The sequence below is a fragment of the Dromaius novaehollandiae genome, chromosome 4 (genome assembly GCF_036370855.1).
Source record: "Dromaius novaehollandiae isolate bDroNov1 chromosome 4, bDroNov1.hap1, whole genome shotgun sequence".
NCBI classification, from domain to species: Eukaryota; Metazoa; Chordata; class Aves; order Casuariiformes; family Dromaiidae; genus Dromaius; species Dromaius novaehollandiae.
Window position 1 is genome coordinate 16,154,766 of NC_088101.1, and position 19,397 is coordinate 16,174,162.

The following is a 19,397-nucleotide window of genomic DNA, read 5'->3' on the forward strand; positions in this document are numbered from 1 at the left end:
TCAGATCTGTGTAAAAGGTGGCATCTTCCATGTTATTCATGAGTCAAAATTCGGGCTGAGGTTGCAAGCTTCTCGGGCATCTGGGGCAAGTTTCAAATAATTTAAGTCAGTTTGTTTCTTTGTGGGAAACTGGCCTACCTGATGAATTTGTGATGCTTTCATTACAGATCAAGAAGGACTGAACTGTCAATCTGCAAACTTCTAAGCAAGATTAATGTTAAAAGCCGAAGCCTAAGAAAGAATCAACATCATTCTCTGATAACTAAAATGGCTCAAATTCGGGCAACGCTGGTACAGAAAAGAAAAAGAGTACTGGTATACTTGAACTTTTCTGAACATACGTGGAGGATACAGAAGCAAACAGTTCTGATGTCTTCAAGGTACACAATATTTCTGCCTATCTTGGGTGACAGTGTAGGGGTCCCTGCTCTATTTTGAAGAGTAAATCCACAAGAACAGAGCCTTCGTTTTTGCATGTTCAAGATGCGCTCCTGCAGAGACGCTACGTAGCTCTGCCTGTGGGTTTCAGTGTGTGTCCTGCAACCCAGAGCAGGCTGCCTCTGCTCGCAGGTACGTAGTCCTGCACAGCCAGCCTAAAACTCTGTCCCTGCTGAAGGGAACTTCAAAACTCTGGCAGACTTTGTAGGGAGGCAGCGTTTCATCTGTTTTGGAAAATCTAGCTTTAAAAGTAATGCAGGAAAATATCCCTTAGGCTAAAAACAGATACAGAAACCTGGACGAAGATGCATGGCTGAATATGGTATGAAATTTTTTTTTTTTGGGGGGGGGGGGTCAAAACCAAGGATGGCATGTTAATAAGCTTATCTAAGAAAACGAAATAATGTTTGAGCTGTGGACAGCCAGCAGATAGCTGGGGAAAAAAGGACAGAGCGGAGTTCAGTTACTTGTTCGCACTTTTCCAAAGTCTGACAACAGGGCCTTGTTGTGCAAAGTCCTCTTTACCTGTGCTTTGCACTGCGAGAAAAAAGCCTAGGCAATACCCCGCGAGGAGACGGCACCCTGGGCTGCACGGGCACAGACGGCTCCACGGAGAACCTGGAGCACAGGTAGCTCTGAATCACAACTGTTGCACCGAAAGAAAAACCCAGGTTTAATTGCTGTCGTATGGAAATCACACATCTCAGGGCTTTTCAAAATTCTTGCTCAAGGTGAGTCGCTGGTCTGGCACTACTAGCAGAAGGTAACAGCTGCTTTGGGGTCCTGAACGTGGCGACTGACCCCTCGGACAATGAATTTAAATGGCAAGTGCCCGCTTATGTCGTAGGCTTCCTCCCTATGTTCAAAGTCAAAAGTGACGTTAGGTGTTTAGCTGAACTGATAAGCCTTTACTGTCCTGGTATTAAACCCCAGAGAAGAAACTCCTTTTCAAGATTTGTTTGGTACACGCATATGTGCTGGAGGGCTCTTGCCAGAGCTTTGTACTTGAGCAAGGAACTACGTAAGCTGACCGAAGACTGTAGCTTGAGGTTCTGTCAGTGGTTGTGTGCAGAAGGAGCTGTTTCTTTTCCATGTGTGAATACAACTTATGGTCGCATCTGAAATCAGTGTTTGTGGTCTATCATCTGGAGAGACTGTTAGATCTCTGAATCTCCTAGAGGAAAAACAAGCAGCTGCTGAAGGGTGTTAGAAAGTAACGTGGCACTAGCGGTGACGAGGAAGGTGAAAAAGTCCCTCCAAGGACTAGCGAGTGATGACTCAGTTCACGCATACCTCTGTTTATTTTATGATAAGATTAAGCTATTATGTAAGATCTAAATATTTGAACAGTTGCAGCTGATATTATGCATTCCACTTTCATGTTTTTAGAAGCTGAAAGTATAACATCAAATCAGCTTCCACTCTCTGTAGCCTATAGCTATAGTTCTGCCAAGAAGCATCTTGCTTTATCAAGTTTGAAACAGAGGTCATGCCCTCTCTAAACAATAGTCTGTCCACAGTTAAAATATAAAAGCTTGGTAGACTTTTTTCTTTCTGTTCTTATTAATGGTTTTAAAGCAGTTGCTATTTGTTTGCAGAGTGATTCTGCAAAGCTGGACTGGAAAAAATAGATGACTGGGTTTGAAATAGATGCATATCCAACAGCTCAGTGTGGGTATTCTAACAAGGGGGTCGAATTCCAGTCAATTCATATATTCAGTCACCTAGGTATTGCAGATGTATCATGCCACTTCATGCGGCTTGAAGTTCTTGTAACTCACATCAGCTAAAGTGTTTTCCGCTGATGACGATACTGGGATTTCAGAGAGAAAACTATTAATTCCCTTTCTTGGTCCCGGTCCCTAGACCCAACAGTGTTAATGTTAGCCAGAAAATTCATTTTAGAAAAAGAAAGGAGAGAAGTCGGCTGGGTCTACATTTTCTTTGATTTGTTTCATTATATACACAGTCAAGAGAGTTTTTAGACACTAAAGGAGAATATTTCCTTAGAGTTTTGTATCAGAAGTAGACTATCCAAGTATGAAGCATGGATTTTTTTTTTTGATCCTGAAGAGGTGGGGAGAGTTGTGCTTCTTTATGAAGTATAAAGAAAGATTTTAACCAGGGAAGAGGCTTATTGCTGTATTTCCTCTGAGACACATTAGGAGTATTAAGTTCAGGTCTGCCTTTCCTACTGGCTCTCCTTTTCAGATATGGAGATTCCTCATCTTTTTAACTGGTGAGGAGAGTATTAAAGCAGCTTTCTCCTTCTTGAACTATTTCACTTTCCACATGAGTTTTCCTTCCTTAATTTTTGTGAAAGAAGAAACCTCTGAGTTTTTTCAGAGGAAGATGCCAGAGAGAGCAGATTTAAATAGTTAGGGTAGAAAGCAAGTAAAAAAAGCTTCCACAGCTATGACTCATTTTTTTAAAGACACTTTGCACTTTTATGAGAGGGAAGATAGAAAATGTTCACACCGGTATTTCTTCCTTTTCATTTAGCCTACGTGGTATAATGGGCAGAAGGATATGAGGGAGATACGCTTTATTTATTTGCCTTTCAGAAACCAGAGACAGAGTCACTAATTAACTGTGGTGTCTCACAGGCAGGTGCTGAGCAGAAAAAGAGCAGCAAGGAAGCTGTGGAGAGGTGGTGATCGGCGTAGCAATTTACTGCAGCCACCAGGCAGTGTCTGCCAGTACAGAGGTTTTACGGGAGCTGCGTGGAGCAGGCACCAATTAAGAAATACACTTCCAAGAAATATGCAGCACCCAGGTAAGAGACACCTGTATGGCCTCACAAACCACCTACTTATTTCTGTAGTGTTGTAGGATATACCCAGATCTTCCATATAGCATGCAGACTTAGTAAATAATAGCACTGATAAAAGCTGTAGGATTTTGGCTGACATTAACAGAGACTGCAGAAATCTAACTTCCAAGCCTGGGTTGAAGAATCTAGACTGGTCCTCTCATCACACAGCTAAAAGCTAAAGTGCTTATTTTCCTCAGAGCATAGAAGGAATGGCCTTTTTTTTTCTTTAAGCAAGAACCCCTTCTGCTTTTTAGCATGGAGTCAAAAAAAAAAATCTTAGATGCTTAAAAAATATTTTCAGTCTTCAAAAGCTAAAATAATAATGACTTATATTTTTTGCCAAAAAGTGTTTTTATTAATTTTTCTCTAGCTAAGAATATTTCTGTCTTTTTGAGTGGGGGGAGAAGGGAGGATTGGATACTATCGGATTAATGGAAGACTTGCAAAGTAGTCTTCATTCGGCACAGTAAAATTAAGAGTTTTGAGTAATTTTGTATAATTGCTGTCAGCTCCCAGTTTGACATAAACTAGCTCTCTGGAAAGCAACAGTCCTTTTTTCTTCTCCCCATTTAAGAAAAGTAAACATTTTCATTTGATCCCTTCTTTTTCTGTGCCAGATAGCAATCTGGACCCTGTAGAGGAAAGAGAAAAGATCTGCACCCCTTCTTCTAAGATCATCTGAAGTAAATGTTTGTGTAATTCACTGTAGGATTGAGTTATGACATAACAAATCCAAATACCTGAAACAGAGCTTGACACTTGCTTAGCTTGATTTTCAAGATCAGGTATCCACACAGCTACAAGCAAATATATATATTTATTTTTTTTTTGGGGGGGGGGGGGGGGTTTGCATGTCTTTATCCAGTATGTTGGCTGTTTGCAACCTGCTGTGGAAATGAACCCCCTAAGCTGAGAAGAGCTATTAAGGCATTACTCTGCAATTACTGAGACGCAATAAGGACAGGAGTATGCGAAGTGACCTGATGAGTACAGTTGGACAACGCGAGTGAGGGGCTATGAAAGCCTGCTCTGTTGCTTTAGAAAGGAGGCTGCAGGAGAACTGAAAGCAGTTATCTGTCCAAGGCAGTTTCAGGTTTGTTCTGCTGAGGTGGTGAGCTGAAACTCCAGAAAAACCCTTCAGGGGTATGGGAGGGTGGAAGGGGGACCTGTAAGAGAAGAAGCCTCCTCCACTTTGATTGAAGTGGGCGAGGGAGCACTTGCGTGTCAGCAGATACAAGGAGGCAGCAGCCTTTGGCGGAAAGGCGGTGCCCGGCAGCTCCGGGCTGCGGTCCGTCCTCTGCTGACCTAACGGGCGAGGTACCGCATCCCCCCGTTGCTGAAGGAGAAGGAAACTGCGCCTTCCTCGGTCACATGGAAGGAAGCAAAAATACACTCATAGACTAGGTTACGGGTTTCTGGCGTGCTTTTATTCTAAATAAGTCCTTGAAGAAGCAGTCTGATTTATCGATTACCGCTGCATTATGTAGAGGAGATAAAATTGCAGGGGCTGACGGTAAATGTCTGAGGGAATAAAGAGAAGGCCACGACTGCCCGGAAAGACGGATGGCAGTCAGAGACTACGCAGTCTTGCAGTGGGGGTTTGCTGGGACTTGGGAAACATCAGGAATGCAGTTAGCCAGTGCCAGGTTATGTATCCCTACTGCTAAAAGCTATGGGAAGCGGCTTCCCCAGCGAATGGCCAGTAATGGAGTTGTTTCCTGCTTTTACTTCTTCACAAACAATGAAAAGCATGGCACCTCCGCAAATCTTGCGTGTTCCCCTGTGAGATCCCTCCCAGTGATTACCAGCGAGCTGGAACAAAGTTAAATCTGAACAGAAAAGGTGGTTTGTTGACTCGTCCGTGTCACAGCCATGGTGGTAACTGATCCACTGTGGCAGCGAATGCCCTGGAACAGTGTCTTGCGGGCTGCCTCCAAAACACGCATCTCTCTGCCTCTCATGCAAGGACTTTCTGTTGAGGACCTGAGCGTCTGTGTCAATTTTGCTTTGTCTGATGCCCAGCCCTGTGATTTGCAATTAGTTGACCCCAATTTCATGTTAATAATAGACTTTGTGCCTCATCCCAAGCTGAAATGAACTTTGAATGAAAAAAAATCACACACTGCAGACTGAGGTGTCTGCTAGTAAATAAAATTGCACGAAGAGAGATCTTAAACTATGCAGTCTAAGGAGTGCCTAGGATAATATCTCAGGAGAGAATATTTAAGTATTTTATTTCCTCATCAGATGTTTCAGAAATTCCCTAGAGCATTCTGTGGTAGAACAGAAGTTGAAATAATCATAATTCCTGCCAACACCACTCATTCCCTTAAAATTCATGCCTTGCATCTGTCCCTGTGGTTTCTAGATAAATCGGCTCCCCCTCACACTATCTCCACAAGGTAAAGAGCGTCGTTCCAAATCACATTGCTGTACTCTAAGTGGTTTAGTCAGCTTTCCAAAGGCAGCTGCTAGTTTTGCCAGAAAGATTTCGTGTCCATTTCCTGAACGCTCAAGTTGATCCAATACAGTAATTTGTATAAGACTGTCTTGGTCATGTAGTATCTCTCCTTGGATAGAGAAAAAATAATTTATATCCTAGCCACTTGTTTTCCTGGAGAGGAGGGCAAGGGGGGGAGGTATCTATGTACAAGGAGGAATATGAATGCAAGCTCCTTCCTTGTGCTAGTCTAAAATACTTAGCTCTTTAGCTGTGACATGTTGTGAGCACACTGTACAACTACCCAGAAATAAACAGAATTACAAGTATAAAAGAAAAAAAGATTTGATAGATTTTTCAGGATGATATATGATTCCTGTGGACAGGACAATATATAATAGCCAGCATGGTTGAGATCTCGCAAGGCTTTATTTACCTTAAAGCTTTCTCCTGTCCAGCAAGCCCTGTGATCACAAATTCCTTGTGTCCTCTGCTCTGTCCTGGGGTGCGCGGCAGATACCACCGTGCCGTGGAGACACCAGCACAGCGGGGTGGGACACAGCTCTTGTGTTATGTCAGATATTTTGAAATGGAAAGTTTTAAATTGGTTTTATAGCCAGAGTAAGCCCAAGGAGACCCAGACCTGCTAAAGTGGTGTTTGGACACTGCCAGTCTGCTTGAGAAGACCTACAGCAGTGAGCAACAGCTCACCGGAGATCTAGGGAACTGTGTATAGACCCAACCATCAATATCCAAGATCCAGTGCCGTATATTCACAACAGCCATGGGATGTAACTCCTCAGGATATAAAAACTGAACCTATTTGTCTCTACACCTAAGGAAAAAGTACTTACTGAGCAAAGGCTTGCGGTCAGTCTAGCCTTTGTTCATGGAAGCAACAAGCCTGGTCTGGCTCTTCTGCAGTGCCTGTTATTATGGGTTCTCTGCTCTGCCCCAAAGTACCCAAACACAGAGTACTCATTTACCTGAGGTGTACTGTTACAGGCTCTGGTGTCAAGTATTTAAAAGCTTTTTCCTGTTGGCAAATATTGACTAAAGAAAGATTGTGAGGTCATTCGAGTCATACTTTCTGTATACCTTTGTCTTTTCTCCTTCTGCCCAAGCTCAGCCCGGTATGAGACTCTATTTGCAGGATGCCAGTGTTGTATGTTGGTGGGCAGGAGCGAGCCGAGGCAGACTGGAAGGCTGTAACTCCCACTTGCCCACCCCCATGAATACCACCTGGTGCAGAATATATAGCTGGTATCAAAGGATCCCATTGCCATTTCTGTTACCCAAATCCAGAGCCAACTCTCAGTCTGATGTAGTTGACTGCTTTTCTCCTATTCCATTTCATGCTTATGCCTTACAGAGGCATTTGAGCAAGGCCGTGTTTTTAGTCACCTCTGAAGAGGGGCACAATGAGGTATTTGGTTTTCTCAGTCCTGCTAAGACTCCCATAAAACCAACCACTACAATGGACTGAGAACCTTAGCCAGGTTATTTAAAATGATGTCAGTTTACAGTGTGTATGGCTTATCTGGGATTTGGCAAGTATGGTTGGTTTGTTTGGTTTTCTGCCTCTTGGACTGCCTGGTAAGAGTGAAAATATCTGCCAGTCTGAAATAGTGTATGCAGTACATATGGTAAATTTTTAGCTGATGTGAATAAACACAGCTTAGTGGCATGTCATGCCAAGTGCTAATTCAATTCCAACAATATGTCAGTGGCTGCTATTTAGTGTTATTACTTACCAGTGAGATTTTGATCAGAAGTATTTTGAAAGTGTGCACTGTCTTCAACTATTTCTGTTTTCTAACTGCTTAATAGAAGATTGTGTGTGACAAAAAATAGCTAAGAAAACTCTTCATAAAGGTCTGGTGAACTATTTTCTCGATAAATCATACGAGCTGTAAGTGTTACCATCTGTCTGAGCTATGCCTATAGACAGAAGACCCAAAGTATAACAACAGATCTTAGGTAAGTGCATTGTCCCAGCGTTAACAAGGGATGGACTGGTGAAATTGTGAAGAAAAGTAAGAAGATAATTGCGTAGAGGAGTGCAGTCAAGTTCTGGCACAATATACCATGAGGTTATTCCTATCTGTGGCAGTGCTGAAGACCCTGGAACGTATTTCGAGAAGCCTTAAGGTCAAACCCTTATAGCAGCCGAGCTAGTATGTTTGTTGGTGGCGTAGAGGTGTGACAGCTCTGCAGTAAAGACAGCTGGCGAACACATGTTTGCAGGTGCACAAAACCTGGTAGCAGTTGCCCTAGGTAGCTGTCACAAAGCGGGTATGTTTTGGGGAAGGCAAGAACAGGGGCTGCTTATTTTCATCACGTATTTGCTGATGTGAAAAAAATGGAAATCCCTTCTTCTACAGCTGTCAATAGATTGAATCATCACCCTGGGTGAGGTCTGGAAAAGATTTTTCTTTTCGCTAGAAATTACGTGACGTGTAAGGTTTTGAGCAAGTGTAGCTCCGCTGCTGTATGTAACCGAGACAGAGCTGCATTCCACAGTATATGCTGTAAATGCAGTAGTTACTGAATCACTGGGATGAGTCTTGTTGTTGTTCTGTTATCTTCTCCTTTTTTTTCCCCCTGGTAATAAGAAACTAAACGAATTCTAAGAATCATTTTGTGCGTATTTTCTGTTTAAAATTTGAAGAGCTTCAGTCCTACTTCTATCAAAATAGATATGAGCGTGTGTCTGCGTGCGCATGCACGTGTCTGCGGTGGGGCTCATTCCCACCACAGCGCGTAGCTGTCCTTAGGGGAGGTGGATTCTAGTTAGGATTAAAGAAAACAAAAGGGTAAACAGACATAAACTTCTGAAAGACCTTTGTGTCTAAACTTTCTTGTTTTGCAAAAGTTGCAGCAACTTTTGAGTATAAGGGTACTAGTGGTCCCAAACAGTTCTTAGAAGCGTACGAGTCCAGGAAAAGTACTTCACAGCTAAGTTTTGTTTGAAAAGTTTGAAATGAGCAGTAAATAAAGAAGGATGACTTTTAACAGAGGAGATGTGTGCAGGAAGATTATGCACACAGACAAATGAAGGCAGTTAAAACTGAAAAGAAAATACTGAACAGATTTAGAGTATCATTTTGAAATAAAAACCAAAAAAAACCCTATCAAAAAGTACGGTAAACTTTGGAAAAGAGAAAAAAACAGCAAATGAAAGCAGATGCAGCAAGATTTCTTCTGTAAAATAATGGTGGAAATTAGGATGAGAGTATGTTAACCCATAGATGGCCAGAAGACAAGAATTCAGAAAATGGCCAGAATAGCATATAAAGACAATGTGGAGGAGTTGGTTAGTGCTGCTTAATATTCATCTAATTCCCGACATTAACCTCGATTTGGTTTGGTTGCGTAAGTGAACATATATAAGTCAGCTTTTACCTCTAATAGAACATTGCTTTAAAGCAAGTGGCTTTTCGCTTACTGAGAAGTGCGTGCTGGAGGTTGCCAAGAGCTTTCCTGCACGAACTTTTTGTTGCTGTGCTCGATCAGGTTGTCTTTCCTTTGGACCGTGTCTCTCTCTCTGTCGAGTATCCTGATTATCGAAGCGGGTCAACACGGATAGCACCAGTTACTGTGAGAAAGGGGGGCTTGCTGTATCAACAGGCTAAGTAGTCCGTAATTTCTGAGGTCTCATTGTAGCAGCGCGCGTGACTCTGCGGATGTCTTACGTATAGCAGGGATGTTAGAGATGCCTATAAGCAGCACAGAAGGTGTATACCTATATATAGGTGGTCTCCACCTATATATAGGTGGTCTCCTTGAGCTGCTCTGGCGGACCACGTATGGAGCTCGTGGCCACCCCTCGCTGTGCCAGCAGCACTAGTCAGAGACTTCTACGTCAAATAAACTTAAAACTGTCAAAATGAAATATTCTCATACTCGGCATAGGCGTAGCATAATTTGACAAAAGCAGACCCCGCGCAGCTGGTATAACGGTGTCCTGGCGGAGGGCAGAATAAGATGAGGAGAATAAGAAGGAAAGAGAGAGAGAAGCTGGATCCTTTGTAGGAAGCAAAGCTTAAAAGGAACTCACTTTGGTGCCGTGATACGCGGTCCCTTTCTCAGCGCACGGGAGTCTGAGTGCTGGGCTCGGTGGGAAAGGCTTATATATACTGTTTATTAAAATGCAAACCACTCCCCATGACACACAGAAAGCAAATGTATCATTTCCTCAGATAACAGCTCCGTGACTTTTTTTAGACTACTATGGCTGGCTTGGCACTGGGAATTTTTTGGTTTATACTCAAGGACAAGAAATATTTGAAGTGCCATTTAAAAAAGAAAAACAACCCCCCCCCCCCAAATTTAAAGATACTTCTGTGATCAGGCACCAGGGAGCTGAGCCAGATGTTAGGGTTTTTTGTTTTGTTTTGCTTTGCTTTTTTTTCCCTAAACTGTAAAATATATGGAGCAAGCCAAGAAACTTTGGTCTTAAATTATCTGTAAATAACATGAAGTCCTCCAGTATCTGATCTGATTATGGAACAATGCATTAAATAGCTGCAATCTCATTCAAGGAGGGGAGCTGGCGGGGGCAGAAGGGTGGAAGGAAGAAAGTACAGTATCTAAGCCTTTGTCATAAAGTAAAAAGTCATTTGAAATATTTTTGTAGATATTAGTGAAGGAGGAAAAATTAGGATTCTAGTAAGCTCTCTCCTTGAGTATATTAGTACGCATATTAGTAGTTAGAGCTCTGTGATGTTTACTGGCTCTTATCAGTTGTGGCGGGGGGGCATATGGGTTTTGGAAGGAGAGGGGATGCTGGTGTTGCAATCGTTTGTACCTTGACTCTAACAAAGTCCATTTAATATTGCTGTGCTTTGGTTTCCTGTTGGCATGCAACCAAATGCAGCAGTGACGAAGCAAAAGTTTTGGGGTTCGAAACAAACAGCTATGGCACGTACTGCACAACCATGTTTTGAAGCCTCGTTCGGTTTTTATAATTAATGGTTGCCAGTGCTTTTTGCAGGTGCCGAGAGCAGGCCTGACCAAAGCAGCCTGCCCTGCGTGGAGGAGCTGTCAGATTCCTATAGCTCGCAGTATTAATCATTTGCCGCAAAACAACTCATTTCCGTGGAGTAAATGTGTTGCACTGGTCTTAGCAGCCGAGTTTTCAACTACTGACACTCAACAGCAAAGAGAAAGTTTACAAACAACCCAGCCTCTTCTAATCGGGACTGGTGTAACCTGACCTAAGAGCCAAATCGCCCAGGCAAACCTCGGTGGTGACACTTTGCTTTTGGAGCCCTTGACTCTGTAGTCTAGATGTGTGCATTAACCTTCCTTTTCTCCAGTGTGTAAGTGGTGGGGAAGGAGCGGGACACAAGTTATCAGGACTGCTTTGTAAGCAGGTAGAGAATGGTAAAATTTTGCCCAAATAGGGATGTTTAAACTGGTTTAACTAAACCCCTCTTTTGCTAGTTCTTCTTTGTATATAAACCAGCCTATGTGAGACATGACAGTTCCTTCTGTTGCAGAGAAGCAGCTGATAGTCTTTCGTTTCATTAGTGGAAAATTTGAACTGAATCATAACAAAATTGTTCCCAGCATGTTTCTCTGAAGCAGGTGGCACTTGTGGTTCTCAACAACTTTGCTCTTGGAGAAGAATTAAATGGATATAATATGGAACAAATTTATTTTACTAGTATTTGCAAGGTTTTGAGCCTGAACTAAGAAGTTTATTTTATTTTGCAGTAGATTGTGGAATACAGAAGTATGTTGTGGGTTCTAGTCCTCCATCTTTCTGCAGGGAAGAGGGAAGATGTTCTCCAGGAGTTGTTTTCAGTAGGCAACAATTTGTTCCTACCTTGGCTGGATTGCCGGTGATGCCGCACAATAAAGCATTAGTAAGGATACTGGTATGTTAGCTTTTACTTTTCTAGTGATTCACTCACATTAAGTGATTTGTGTCCGTAAGTTTAAAATAATTAAGTCAGTAATGCACTGAGAAGATTTTAAACTTGGCTTCCTCTGATAATGATTTCTTACAGATGAAGCTTGCTATTTATTTTATCCATTCAGCCTGCAACAGTTGTTGGTGGCATGAGAAAGCTGCCGGATTGCCTGCTCCTGTGCAGTCAAGCTGGGACTGTTTATCGCAGCTTTTGGCAAGAGACCCTTCATCTAAAGTTCCTTCTGCTTGTGTCCGGCTCCCTAACGCTTTAGGAGCTGTGAGGACATTGCTGATCGAGATTATGGTCTATTAAAAGAAGTATGTTTCCCAGCTGGGAGGAGAGACATCCATTCGGATCGCACACCTTCGGGTCAGACTGTAGCAGAGGCCTTGTCTTAGGAGAGTCTGTTGTCACATGCCGCTGCCACTCAGCTGTTGGCGTTTCAGCACTTTGCCCCGCGGTCACAGAGCAGCGTCTGGTTTTCTTGCAGTGAAGCTGCAGCTGGCTGGAGCTCGCGCTTTGTCCTGGTCAGCACTGGGGCTCTCCACTCTGTTTGGAAGCCCTAGATAAATCCAGAGGAAGTCACGTGGATTAAAATTAAATCCAAGATTTAGTTCAACAGATGTCCCTTTTGGAGCCTTCAGGGACTGTTACTGGATCAGTAAATCGTGGCACAGATCTGTTTCTCCGTGTATCTATAAGTACTGCTGGTTCGTTCTTCTGCCTTTTGAGTCACTGCCAGTCCCTCCCCACCTCTCTCCTCCCGGTCACTGCTCTACTTTGTCCCAATGTTGATAGTTAAGCGTTAAGATTGAAAGAAGACGCAGCACTTCATGCTTTTGCCAGTGCCGTAAGTCTCTACCATGGGACGGCTTGCAGAATACTGTCAGTGGCCCGGTTCAGGTGAGTCCATGTGTCAGTAGAAACATCTGCAGCAGAAGTGGTTTCTGATGGCTCGTTTTGGGAACAGCGAGGGTCCGGCCTCCCCTAGGCTGCAATGGGAGTAAATCCATGACCACGCTGCAGGATCTCCTCTCCCAGAAGGGAATTCCTGGCCAGGCATTTACAGTGAGCAGGCTGCACTGGCCAAGACGTGACTGTCTTACCGAGAGTGCTGACCTCCAGTTAATGCATCTGCAGTTCCACTTGCATGTCCGGGAGAGGAACTCCACTCAAGCCAGGAGTTTTATTACAAATTTAGAAATAGCACTTGTGTTCACTTTCTGAGCAATTTCCATGTCCCACCTCTTCCTATTTTTTTTTTTTTTTTTGAATTATGACATCTTGCTGTTATTACTAAATGTTCATTTAATTTTCTTAAGTGAGTCTGTAGGAAATGAATATAGGAGATGAATAATAATACCTTACATAGTTTGTAAGCCCCTTCTTGAGGCATATTAGGCCTGTATTTAGAAACCTGTCAATGCAGCAATGTCTTAAGACCACTCAGCCTTTTATGTGTAATAGAGTTCAGCAGTTTGCTGTCCCTTTTTAGCAAACAGTAAGTTCTGCCAGAGAAATTCAGTTTCAAATAGACCTTATGTTTTGCAAATGCAACCTAAATTTACAAACAGTTTTGCTCAAAGAAAAAAGCCCCACGGAGGGCTGAAAATATCAGATGTTTAATTTTGAAAAAGTTGAAATGTTTAAAACTTTCCTTCTGAATTAATGTTCTTGATTATTTTTTTTAATGTGAAAAATAACAATCAAAAAAGTTGACTGAACTTTAAAAACATCATTGTGTGAATAGAAGCCTGTTCTAAAATTTGCAGCTTGCTTTCTTCAGCATTGCTTTGCTTAGTTGTTATCCTCCTCCCCCTGCCCCCCCCCCCAAAAAAAAAGGATATAGAAGGGTCACGAATGCATTTGGAAAACTCAAACATGATTCTTAATCAAACATGATTCCAGCATTAGTATAGCTCTAGTAAAAGGCAACATTTAATGATCAGTCAAACCCGAGATTTACTTTCAAAGCTAGGCAGCTTAGAGAAGTAAACTAAAGAAAGGCCAGTCATTTGGGGGATTGAAGTTCTACTTTTTAACTTTCTTTGTGCGCTCCTGGCAATAGAGAGCCTTTTTGCTAAGAAGAGCAAAAAGCATCAACCGAAGGATACTTCTTTGGAGTGCTACATGGAGGGCAAGAGCAACAAAAAGCAGACCGCTAGACACAGTTGCTTCTGTTTGGAAAGGGTCTCTTGGTTTTATTCGTGATAGGTGCAGGTGGTCGTATGTGAAGGGCCATAATCCAAAGCCCAGCGAAGGTAACTAGGGGACTTGTGTTAGCTTCAGTAGACTTTTGTCTCGGAAGCTGTTTTTGCAATTCAGAATTTGAATAGGGCCATAACTAGTCATTAATTGCAAGTGCTTAACTAACTGTTTCTGGTGCGTTTGCTTCAATATTTCCTGTATCTAACACTTGGTTCTAAGTTAGCTGGCACCGTTTTATTTTAGCACTCCTGCTCTTGAGAAACTGGCTAATGTAGGGACAACCAAATTTTACAGTTGAGTTTGCATGCATTTATCCTAGCAGCACCTCCAACTTAGCCAAGGAGCAATAATACTCTTCTCAGCTCGTAGGGAGTTAGGTAAAGAAGTGACATTTAAGCACAAATTCTTGATCGATAGCCCAAGGGCCTGTCTATTCAGAAGATGCAGTTTCGTACAGAGACGCGGACTGGAGGGAGCTCTTTCTGACACATCAGCTGACGTCTGACCTGTATCTATCTGTGGTCTCTGTTTCCCATGCTTTGTTTCCCATTACATCCTGCAGAAATTTCCTAATGGAACCGAAAAACTGCGTAGCCAAGCCAGGGCTAGTCAGCTGCTTTGCTTTTCTTAATTAATGTTTTGTTACCCTGTTGTAAAAAGGAAGCAGGAACTAAAAATTAAATATTTCTGTAAAAGTTAGAGAAGATAAGGGGGTTTTGTTCCTCATTTTGTACATGTGGTCAAAGTATTCATGAAAATTTGAGACGGTGGCTCTTTGTTTGGAGAGTTTGATCACAAGGTTTCATCAGCTTGTGAACTCTTGCAATTCTATCACATTGCAGGAATGACTATATAAAGAAATCAAATGTGCTTTGTGAGTAGGAGAATAATCTCTGATTTGCAGAAGTAGGCCAATGCAATTAGTTAAATGGTAAGCCTTGTAATGTAATGTAACATGTGCTGTCTGCCTGATTAAATCCACACCGATTTCAGGAGAGATAACGTTACACAGATGTGTTACTTAACAAGCAAATCTCCAAAGCTTTTAGAGAGAAGCCCTCTTTCAAATGTTAAGTTGCTTCATCGTAATGAACAAGTACTGAATGCCCTCCCTGGGAGGGCCCAGGGGAGCCCTGAGAAGGCACAGGGCTTGGGCAGGGAGGGCACGCTCCCGTTATACAGGTATGCACTTTAAGGTCAGAGTAGGAAAAATCCTTCAGTTTAACCTTCTGACGTGCGAGATTTCACCAGTAAATCTCGCCATGCTGTCTCTTGTGATTCAACAAAATGAATCATTTGATATCGTAACCTCTTCCAAAAGTGAATCATAAAGTACAGGGGCTAAAACTCTCTCTTTTTTTTTTTTTTTTTTTTCCTTCCCCCGGATCATTGGAGTGGGAGCAGTTTTTCCTGTTCCTGGCAATATGTGGCGGTGATCTGGCAAAAATGAGCAAGATGAAGGGATCAGCGTCTGAGCCCTAGTTTTGCTACCGCCGTGACAGAACTAGAAGTACCTCATGTAACACGTAAGTGAAATACTTTATCCCACTTGAATTCCCCTTCAAAAGAAACAAAGCATTCTCCCATAACTCTAGAAGTGTTTGGCAGCAACTTTTCTAATTACAGTAGAAACCAGTATGCTTAAATCCCAATATAAATGCACTAGGGAAATGCTTGAATTTTTTCCAGAGATGGGGATTATCTGATCCTCTAGCTAGTTTACACCTAAGTCCCACTATTTGCCAGATATATTGTTATGCTGGAGGAGATTAGGGGGAAGTGGGTGTGTAAGAATCCCATTGAAAATGGTAGGTGAGCGATGCATCTGTTTAACTGAAACACTGGAAGTCTTTGAGCTTAACGGTTAATCTCCCAAGGGATTGAGGCTTTTTTGGGGGTCAGACTGCAGAGGTAGGAGGATGAAATGGTGAATCTGTGTCTATGTGCACTAGAAACAATTTGGACCCAAAAGCCAAGGAGGCTTTGAGTATGGGAGTCAAGAGAGAATTCACAGAAGTGAATAGGAAATTGTATTAGATTTATAAGGAAAATTGAAAATTGTCCTTTTGTTCTTTTTGTGTTTAAGAAGGCGACTCTGTGCATATTCTGTTTCTCAAAGACCATGGCAAAATAGTCCTTAATCCCTGTTGTCCTCCTTCCTCTGCTTGATTTAACAACTAGTTTGAAATGCTTGAACAGAAGTTACTGAGGTGGTATTTGTCTTAAAACCACCTCTGGAAAGAGCAAGGCAGGCAGGTAAAAGGATTTTAGCTTCCTCTGTTCTTGGCCCTGTTCATTTGTCTGAGGTTTGAGGACTTGCTGAAATCGCAGAGGCAAAGCTGGTTGCACAAGTGCCGTCTGATCCCGCAGCATTGCGTCATTCCCCATGAGCTGGACGCGCTGGGCGTGAGTCCACGCAGCGCATGGTGCTCCCGTCGGGCTGAAGCTTATGGGGACTGTCGTTAATATGTGCCACCCTGCCCCGTGATGGAATCGCTCGGCCTCCCGGCCTTTCCTCCGCGTCCTCTTCTGGGCTGGTGCTGTTTCAAACCCTGTGGGCATGTTGTCTTTAAGGACAGCTTGCTTTCACTTACCTAAAGCTTGGGTGTCAGGTAAATAACTGCATTCCTGGTCTGCCCACTGAAAACAGAGCAGCACAAAGCCAGGGGCATGGGCCTGGAAACTGTCTCTGAACCTTGCCATAAATATTGTATTGCTTTATCTCTACCTTGTGCCTGTCTGCAGTTGTTGGAGCCTGGGACCAAATATACTAAGATGGGATCTTCTGTTTAGTGGCTTAAAGTATAGCAGGAAGGGAAGCGAGCTAGTATTACTTTCTTACTAGGCAGGTGCAAACTGCAAAACTATTTAGAAGCTATTTACAAAATACCAGGCATAATTAGAAATAAGAATAATCTGGGAAAAGCTCTGCAGGAGGAGCCATAGGGGTAGACAGCCTCCAGCTGAGGCACAGGTTTGCAAGCCCTTTCTACAAGTAGATGGTGGAAAACCAGCATGTAGTGGGGAAAAGCTAACTCCCTGAAGCTGAGATAGCCTACCTCTTTCCTTTCCCCCATGCCTATTGCAGTGTATTTCCATTATGGCGATCTTCTTTCTCTGGATGGAGACAGAGCAGTGTGGTGCCTTTGGCTTCAAACTCTCCTCTCGACTCTCCTTCGTCTCCCTTTTCCTTTTTCTCTTGTGCCAGAGAGCATAAAAGAGCCCTGCCAGTGTTCTGTCCCTTCCTGGCACTGGGAAGGATCCTCTCTGTCCAAATGCTGTTTTCAGCAACAGTTGTGCTCTATGTTCTCTCTCTGATAACGAGACAGAGTGATAACTACGAAAGTGCAGAGCAACACAAGGAACGTGCTATCTCTTTATACAGAGGCAAAACAGGGGAAAAAAAATACTCTTTTCTGGTAGCATGCTCATTTTTAGCTTTAGAGGTATTTGGAGCTATTACTAAATGCTTCAAATACATTTATATAGACAAGATGTGTCCATTATCAGCAATCAGCTAGAGACACTTGCTCATAACAATACAGCTTTGAAAGTGATAGAGGTGGCACTGATGAGCAAAGTGACACAGCTGCATAAAGTCACTTTTGGGTAAAACAGTCTTAAATGAAGCCAATTCTGTTACTGTTTTTCTGTCATTGCAGAGTTGTTCGTTAACTTTAGTGATGAAAGCTTTAACTCATATGAAGACCAGAGTTATCTTGTTAGTATTCCTGCATTTGTTTTCTTTTCTCTTCAGCATAACAAAAGATCTGTGAAATAACTCATACTTTCCAGAGGCAAGCCTTCAAAGCGAGCATCAATATTTTTGTTTCCTTGTTAAAGTCAGAATCTGTTCCACCTTACTGTTGTTTTCCTTGCAATAGTTGGAAGTGATGAAGACTTGTTTGGAAAGCTGTTGTTAAGAGACTTTTAGATTTTGAATGCTCAGTCATCAATCATGATGCCATGACAATGTCTGTTTTCCTCCCTCCTTCCCTCCTCCTCCCAATTTTCTTCTCAGGAGATTGAGATATCCTAGCTGTCTCTGAAAAATAATAGGACTTCCAAATCATCACTCTTCTTCTGTTGTTTGTTCCACTTACTTTTTTTTCCGTAAACTTTATAATTTCAGGGAATGAAAATCAAAAGAGCCTTTCACTTTTGACAGACGCCACGTAACCAACTTGACACATCCAGCAAATACGGACTCTGAGGACTCTAAAGGGGCTGCATGAGCTGCATGAGCTTTGCTCTTTAACATTTTTCATGCAGTTCTTAGGCACAGAAATTCTTAGTGGCAAACTGAAGTGGTATTTGCACAGCAGCTCAAGAAGGAATCTTTTTCTGACCGCAAGATATATTCAGCACGTTTGTTGCTTGTACTGGGAGTCTTATCATTCCAGTACTTACAGGGTTAGACAAGTGCAATGTAGCACTTAACTTCACCAGATGTTTTTCTGTTTTTCGAATGCAACTGATGTTGGAGAGTCCTCTGTTAACGGGAAAGAAAAAGTTAAAATGGCACCATGTGAAAAGACTGAGTTCTGCCATTTTGTAGACATAATATTTTTTGTCATTGTCGACTGGGGAAGGAAAAATACTTAAATGTTGATGTAAAATGTTTGATTTACTGGTATATATTTTGGAGCATTCCATCCACCCTCCTAAAATTATGGGAAAGTATAAATTCCTTGAATTACAGTTGTTTTGATGTCTTACCCAAAATATTTGCTGCAAACTTAAGGCTTTCGCAACTTCTTTATCTGTCAGCGTGGTTTTTTTCCTAGCTAAAACAGTTTTTTTCCAAGAGCGTTAACTATCTGTGTAAGCTGTTTCTATCTCCAGAGAGGGTTTTTTTATGTTGTTTTGATAACTGAGATAATTTCTTACCTGAAATTTCTCGTGGCGTTCGGACCTATTTAGAAATGCCTTACTGTATGGTTTGACGTACAACGCTATTTGATGCTAAGCATGTAAGTTGTGGGTTTACAGCAGCCCACCAGAGCCATACGGGCTCCCCCACCTCTCCGTACTTTAAATAACCGCTGCACTGCTGCAAAGGACTGAAACTGAGACAAGATAATGTATCTTTGTTTTCTCTTCTGATGCGCGGTTTTTCTGGAAGTGGTGATGAAAGCGCGCGCCCGCTGAGACAAGGCACCCTTTTGTTTCCCCTGGTTCGGGCGGAACCGGGACGAGAGGGAAGCCGGTTGCGACACGGGGCTTTAGGAAGAGCTGACTCTGTTGTTAGGGTGGGTCAAGCATCAGATGTATGGCTGCACCTGGCAGGTTGCATGCCAAAAGATAAAATAAAACGCAGGTATTTGTGCAACCCTAAATGTTGTGCTGTCAGTCCTACAGCCTGCCTGCAGGCTGCTCTCTCAGCTCCTTACTGATCTCCTGAAGTGCCTGATTGAGCCACAGGGGAGTTGTGCTTATCCAGGCAGTCTCCTAGGTTTGGGCGAAGGCACCCAAGGCAGCATCCTGGTCTCGTTTCCATCCCAGTGTCCCTGCTGATCTACGCACCTCAGCAGGAGCGGCGTCTTTCCCACGATGCGGCACAGGCCTGCAGCTC

The 19,397-nt window shown here is 42.7% G+C and overlaps 1 protein-coding gene across 1 annotated transcript in view; it reads right to left on the reverse strand.

Annotated features, from left to right (window-relative positions):
- The window catches only part of HPGDS (hematopoietic prostaglandin D synthase), a 31,801-nt gene extending 21,949 nt beyond the window's left edge, over positions 1-9,852 (reverse strand). The window contains exon 1 of the mRNA XM_026102447.2: positions 9,754-9,852. The gene's annotated coding sequence lies outside the window, so the exon portion shown is untranslated. The remainder of the gene's footprint in view (positions 1-9,753) is intronic.
- Positions 9,853-19,397: the final 9,545 nt, after the last annotated feature.